Source organism: Cervus elaphus, chromosome 17 (assembly GCF_910594005.1).
Source record: "Cervus elaphus chromosome 17, mCerEla1.1, whole genome shotgun sequence".
Lineage (NCBI taxonomy): Eukaryota > Metazoa > Chordata > Mammalia > Artiodactyla > Cervidae > Cervus > Cervus elaphus.
In genome coordinates this window covers 9,137,764-9,143,763 of record NC_057831.1, presented here as the reverse complement: position 1 = coordinate 9,143,763, position 6,000 = coordinate 9,137,764, and the positions used below count along the sequence as shown (strand labels likewise).

At 42.2% G+C, this 6,000-nt stretch overlaps 1 long non-coding RNA gene across 1 annotated transcript in view; it reads right to left on the bottom strand.

Moving 5' to 3' along the window:
- Window positions 1-1,336: 1,336 nt before the first annotated feature.
- LOC122673498 overlaps window positions 1,337-6,000 on the bottom strand; it is a 163,373-nt gene continuing 158,709 nt past the window's right edge. The window contains exon 12 of the long non-coding RNA XR_006334696.1: window positions 1,337-1,467. This is a non-coding gene — a long non-coding RNA (uncharacterized LOC122673498). The remainder of the gene's footprint in view (window positions 1,468-6,000) is intronic.

The following is a 6,000-nucleotide window of genomic DNA, read 5'->3' as shown; positions in this document are numbered from 1 at the left end:
TACTATTCATGGTAAGATGTGTGTCTGCGCTGTTACTTCAGTCGTGTCCAACTCCTTGCAACCCTACAGACTGTAGCCCTCCAGGCTCCTCTGTCCATGGGATTCTCTAGGCAAGAATACTGGAGTGGGTTGCCGTGCCTTTCGCCAGGGGATCTTCCCAACCCAGCGATCGAACTCGCGTCTCTAATGCCTCCTGCACTGGCGGGCGAATTCTTTACCACTAACACCACCTGGGAAGCCCCTTGGTAAGACGGTGAATGGGAAAGCACCCTGAGTCAAAAACTGATTAACCACTACTAATGACAAAAGCAAAAATAAACCAAGCAACCTCCTGGATTCCAGTGCGGTGCTAAGCGTCAGCAGCATTCATCGCAGTTTTTCATAAGAGCCTTTTCTTTTTCACATTCAAGGACCCTGAGGCTTAGAAAGCCACAGTAACCAGCTAGTGGGTGGCAGAGCAGGCACACAAACCAGGCCTGCCTTGATTCCGAACATTTATGAGGAGTAATGAAATCCAGTCAGCTGGTCATATGCTGACGAACTCAATGGTGGCCATTTTGCTGTCTGATTGCTCAGTTATTGCTGGCTGCCTTGAAAATAATTAGCAATTTTCTAGGAAATTTCTCACTTTTGTGGGAAGTCCATTGCACTGACCTTCAGCGAAAAGCTATTTCCTTCTAAAAACTCTCAGCAAGGCATCTGTGTTTCCAACCAAAAAGGACCTCCTTAGGGAGCAAGGGAGGGATTAAAGGAAAGATTTATTAAGCACTTCCTCATTTAAGATTTGCATAAAAAACAGGTGTTTAAAAACATCTTTTATTTCTCAGGGAAACTTCAGAAGAGGAGACTACCAAGGTTCAGAAAAGACAAATGATCTACCCAAGGCTGTGCAGAAAATAGCAGAGTCGGAGTTTGAATCCACACCAGACTCCTGCCTCTCTCTGCTACCTGTCTGCCTCTGATAAAAGTATACCTCCAGGATCTTGCTTGGTCAAATATTTCATGATCTAAATAAACAATGACAACCACCACTCCTGCAACAGACTAGGAATACGTAAAATAGGTCTGTGCTCAAATATGACTGGAAGCGCTTGTCCTCACTCACTCTTTATGACCCTGTGAGCTATAGCCCACAAGGCTCCTCTGTCCATGGGATTTTCCAGGTAAGAATACTGCAGCAGGAAATGGGGGATCTTCCCAACCCAGGGGTCAAACCCGTGTCTCCTGTGTCTTCTGTATTGACAGGCAGATTCTTTAGCACTGAGCTACCTGGGAAGCCCTAGCCTCTCTCTACCCTACCCTACCCTACCCCATGGCTTTATTTGCCTTCATTGCACTTACCACCTTCTGATATGACATAGGGTTATTTGTCTTCATTGTCTGTCCTGCATCTTGATACGAGCTTCTAGAGAGAATTCATCTCGACTGACTTGTCAATTTCCATATCTCTCATGCCTAGAACAGTGCCTGAAATAAATAATAAACATCTATTAAACAAACGCATTAAAGTAAGATTTTAAAGGCAGGGTAGATAGCAAACCTGTGACAGCAGACGGCACTTATGGTTTAGTCTCAGAAACATCCCTTTGGTGCAAAACATGCAGCAATTTGAATTAAAATTTTGTTTCTTAAGTTAAAAGTGACTCCCGACTTAAGAAATCACTACTCGTTGTCTAAAATTTGGCTTCAGGGTAAGGCTTCATTCAAGAACCCTATCAGCATTGCTTATTTTACTTTTTAAGGAATTTTGAATAGCACTTTAGACATTTTGTCATTTGTAAATATAAATGTATCTATTTTAAATATTATTACCTTCCTGATGACTAAGGGCAAAACAGACATTTTAATTTATCTTGTGAAGATATATAGTTAGACAGAGGGTGGAAAAACTGATGAAAAATGAAAGATCAGAAGAGAGACAACTAAATTACAAAAATGAAAAAACGTTAGTTTTGTCTATGAAAAAACCCAAACAAATTAGCTACAGGTATAATAATTAGGTCATTATTACAACCATTTAAAAATCCAGATAAAGAACAACATTTTTATTAACTGTTTGATACACCTCTTTTCCCCTACATTATTTAGTTGAATTCTCTTTGATTTCCTCTTTATATGACAGTAACTTTGTAACATTATTTTTCCAGTAAACTTTAGCAATATTAAATTGATAGTTTTTATTATTGATAAATGGCTTGACTGTAACCTGGTTGCAGGTTTGTGCCCAGAAACATAAGAATTCTGATAAGTTCTGTTTTTCATAATAGCAAAAAAAGAAAACCCACATGATGCCTTTATAATTATGTGTGCTGTGTCATCTAGCATGTTCCTGAAAGGGGACCGCTTTGCATTTGACTAGGCAGCATTAAGAAACTAACTCTTCACTGACAATTTTTATGTTTAGCTCCTGAAAAAGTTTCCAGACTAATCTGTAGGTGCTGCACATGTCCGCCACCCAAACACTTAACGGTGTCAGCACCTCAGAGTGGTTGGTGTCCAGTAAGACCTCCGGCCCTGTCCATCAGGCAGACTGGCCTAGACATGGGGGGAGTGTGCCTGGGAGCTGTTCATTCCTATGCTGGTGCGGCTGGGAACGGCTTGGTGTAAATGTGACCGAGAACCACATAAATATATTCCATCAAAACCAAGCTGAACAAAGCTCCCACTCGTCTTCCCTTTAGCTGGGTTTCAGTAATGTTCCACCACTACATGGAGGGGGAGTTGGAGTGAAAAGAGATCACAGTCTTAACCGAATTCAGATCAAGTATTATACTCTGGCAGATTTTACAAAGGCATATGAACACGTGAGTTCATTGCTGGTGTTCCTTCTGGGATTTTGGAAGGGATCTTGGAGGGGAGGGTCTTGAGTTCCAGCTTCATTAACTTCATGTTAGATTCTCTAGTAACAGTCTCACATCTACTACACTTCAGCTACACTAACCTCCATCTTTCTCTCTCTCTCTCTCTTTTTTTTTGCACTGACCAGGCATATTTTTGCTCTTCCTCCCACTCTTCCTGCCTTTCAAATAACTGTCCGCTTATTCTTTGTGTTTCAGCTCAGGGAAGCCTGTTCTGGTCTCCTATGTGTATCACTCCCATTACTCTGCCATGCCACTCTGTTCCTCTCTTTCTAGTTCTCATTTCTGGCTGAAGCTATTTTGTTTACTTACTCATCTGGCTTCTCCAGTAACATGCAGGTGCAAGAGAGCAGGAATTTTGCTCAAGATGCTTACAGCTACACCACCTAAACCTAGAAGAGCATCTGGCCTTATTCATTCAAATGATTTTTGAATGAATGAACAAACTATAAGCTCAAAAGTGCATAAATATCTTTTTAATTAGCTCAAGAATATAAAAATGACTCCAGCCTTCCATTTCACCAGGTTGAAAAGCCAATCTCTGCTACTACTAGGGCCCCTTCCTCCTTGGGGTTTGCAAAGGTGATAGGGCTGCCCTGGTGACTCAGACAGTAAAGAATCTGCCTGCAATACAAGAGACCCGGGTTTGATCCCTGGGCCAGCAAGGTACACTGGAGAAGGGAATGGCTACCCACTCCAGTATTCTTGCCTGGAGAATTCCATAAATAGAGGAGCTTGGTTGGGCTACAGTCCATGGGGTAGCGAAGAGCCAGATATTACTGAGCAACTAACATTTAGACTTTAACAGAGGAGCAGGTTATCAGTCGCTGCCTTCTCTAATCATTGAGCTGTCCATGGTCTTGGCCGTCCTCACTGTAACATGCATGTGACTGAAGAAGCTTGGCAGAGGTTTGGAGCCCTGCTTTTGCCATGTGGCCTCCTTCTGAAGAGCCTGCAGCCATCTCCCCCTGAGGAAATGAAGTGAAAGTCACTCAGTCATGCCCAACTCTTTGCGACCCCATGGACTGTACAGTCCATGGAACTCTCCAGGCCAGAATACTGGAGTGGATAGCAGTTCCCTTCTCCAGGGGATCTTCCCAAGCCAGGGATCAAACCCAGGTCTCCCACATTGCAGGTGGATTCTTGGCCAGCTGAGCCAGGAGGGAAGTCCAAGAATACCGGAGTGGGTAGCCTATCCCTTCTCCAGCGGATCTACCTGACCCAGAAGACTGGGGTCTCCTGCATTGCCGGAGAACTCTTTACCAACTGTGCCATCAGAGAAGCTCAATGGAACACCAGAGTTCTTTCTCTGACAGCGGCATGGTGGTCTACAGACCACCAGTCCCTGCTCATCAGAACTAACTGCCTCCCTTGCTTTTCTCAAGGGCACTGCTCTGGGACATCTTGCAAAATCATTTCATGGAAGTTAGGCCTTACAAAACTGAAAATCTTCTGTTTCTGCTCAGGAAAATTCCCGAGTTAAGGAAAGTGTGTCTGACTATTTTCTTAGAATAGAAGAAAGGGGAAATACGAAGAACAAACAAAACTATCAAAATCTCAAAAATTACCGTCACATATATATTTTTTTCATTTATTTTTATTAGTTGGAGGCTAATTACTTTACAATATAGTAGTGGGTTTTGTCATACATTGACATGAATCAGCCATGGAGTTACATGTATTCCCCATCCCGATCCCCCCTCCCACCTCCCTCTCCACCTGAATCCTCTGGGTCTTCCCAATGCACCAGGCCCAAGCACTTGTCTCATGCATCCCACCTGGGCTGGTGATCTGTTTCACTATAGATAATATGCATGCTGTTCTCTCAAAACATCCCACCCTTGCCTTCTCCCACAGAGTCCAAAAGTCTGTTCTGTACATCTGTGTCTCTTTTTCTGTTTTGCATATAGGGTTATCATTACCATCTTTCTAAATTCCATATATATGTGTTAGTATGCTGTAATGTTCTTTATCTTTCTGGCTTACTTCACTCTGTATAATGGGCTCAGTTTCATCCATCTCATTAGAACTGATTCAAATGAATTCTTTTTAATGGCTGAGTAATATTCCATGGTGTATATGTACCACAGCTTCCTTATCCATTCTTCTCCTGATGGGCATCTAGGTTGCTTCCATGTCCTGGCTATTATAAAGAGTGCTGTAATGAACATTGGGGTGCATGTGTCTCTTTCAGATCTGGTTTCCTCAGTGTGTATGCCCAGAAGTGGGATTGCTGGGTCATATGGCAGTTCTATTTCCAGTTTTTTAAGAAATCTCCACACTGTTCTCCATAGTGGCTGTACTAGTTTGCATTCCCACCAACAGTGTAAGAGGGTTCCCTTTTCTCCACACCCTCTCCAGCATTTATTGCTTGTAGACTTTTGGACAGCAGCCATCCTGACTGGTGTGTAATGGTACCTCATTGTGGTTTTGATTTGCATTTCTCTAATAATGAGTGATGTTGAGCATCTTTTCCTGTGTTTGTTAGCCATCTGCATGTCTTCTTTGGAGAAATGTCTGTTTAGTTCTTTGGCCCATTTTTTGATTGGGTCATTTATTTTTCTGGAATTGAGCTGCGGGAGTTACTTGTATATTTTTGAGATTAATCCATTGTCTGTTGCTTCGTTTGCTATTATTTTCTCCCAATCTGAGGGCTGTCTTTTCACCTTACTTATAGTTTCCTTGGTTGTGCAAAAGCTTTTAAGTTTCATTAGGTCCCATTTGTTTATTTTTGCTTTTATTTCCAATATTTTGGGAGGTGGGTCATAGAGGATCCTGCTCTGATTCATGTCAGAGAGTATTTTGCCTATGTTCTCCTCTAGGAGTTTTATAGTTTCTGGTCTTACATTTCGATCTTTGATCCATTTTGAGTTTATTTTTGTGTATGGTGTTAGAAAGTGTTCTAGTTTCATCCTTTTACAAGTGGTTGACCAGTTTTCCCAGCACCACTTGTTAAAGAGGTTGTCTTTTTACCATTGTATATCCTTGCCTCCTTTGTCAAAGATAAGGTGTCCATAGGTTCGTGGATTTATCTCTGGGCTTTCTATTCTGTTCCATTGATCTATATTTCTGTCTTTGTGTCAGTACCATACTGTCTTGATGACTGTGGCTTTGCAGTATAGTCTGAAGTCAGGCAGGTTGA